Below are 977 nucleotides of genomic sequence, written 5' to 3'. Positions count from 1 at the left end.
AGAGCATATGCAATCGCTTTCACTGAGAGGATGGGAGGTAGCCACTGACAACGGTGAAACCCTTGCTTAAGCTTGCCATGGAAGGGAGTAAGAAGGATTGGATGAAGACAGTAGGAAAGCAGAGAGACGGAAGGGAAGGCATCTTCATGCGCTTATCTGAAGTTCCTACCAATGAATTACATAAGTATCTCTATCTTTACCTTTGTGTTATTTTCGTTCATCACCATATACATTTGAGTTTGCCTGACTAAGATTTACAAGATGACCATAGCTTGCTTCAATACTAACAATCTCCGTGGGATCGACCCTTACTCACGTAAGGTTTATTACTTGGACGACCCAGTGCACTTGCTGGTTAGTTGTGCGAAGTTGTGAAATGCCATGGTACTGAGCTACCAAGTTTTTGGGGTTCATGACCAGGGATTATGAGAGTTGTGAAAAAGTATTGTTCACAATTTCGCGCACCAAGTTGTTGGCGCCGTTGCCGGGGATTGTTCAAGTTTTGAGCAAGCTTTTGGTAACATCAGTGCCAAGATCCGGCAACAACACCAAGAATTGGCGTTATTGCCCGGGATTGTTCTAGTTTGGACAACTGACGGTTCATCTTGTTGCTTAGATTAGGTATTTATTTATTTATTTATTTATTTTTTTGAAATTCTTGAAGATGAGTTCTAGAGTTTCATGATGATTTGTTGAAATCTGGCTGGCTGAGAAGCCATGTCTAATCTCATTGGACCGAGGTTTCAACTTATCACCACAAGAGCTTGTTGATTTTTATCAATCTTGCTTTTGGAGCAGTGATCTGCTAAGGCTTGGCTGGCCATTGGCCATGTCTAGTGTTTTGGACCGAAGCTTTCTTTGAAAGCTTGGCTGGCTGTGAAGCCATGTCTAATTCCTGGACCGGAGTCTTAGACTAGCATTGCACTGATTCCTGGAATTCTCATTAAGAATTTTGATATCTTTTTTCCACTTAACTT

This window comes from Arachis duranensis, chromosome 3 (genome assembly GCF_000817695.3).
Source record: "Arachis duranensis cultivar V14167 chromosome 3, aradu.V14167.gnm2.J7QH, whole genome shotgun sequence".
In the NCBI taxonomy this organism is placed as follows: Eukaryota; Viridiplantae; Streptophyta; class Magnoliopsida; order Fabales; family Fabaceae; genus Arachis; species Arachis duranensis.
Note: the sequence above shows the minus strand (reverse complement) of the source record.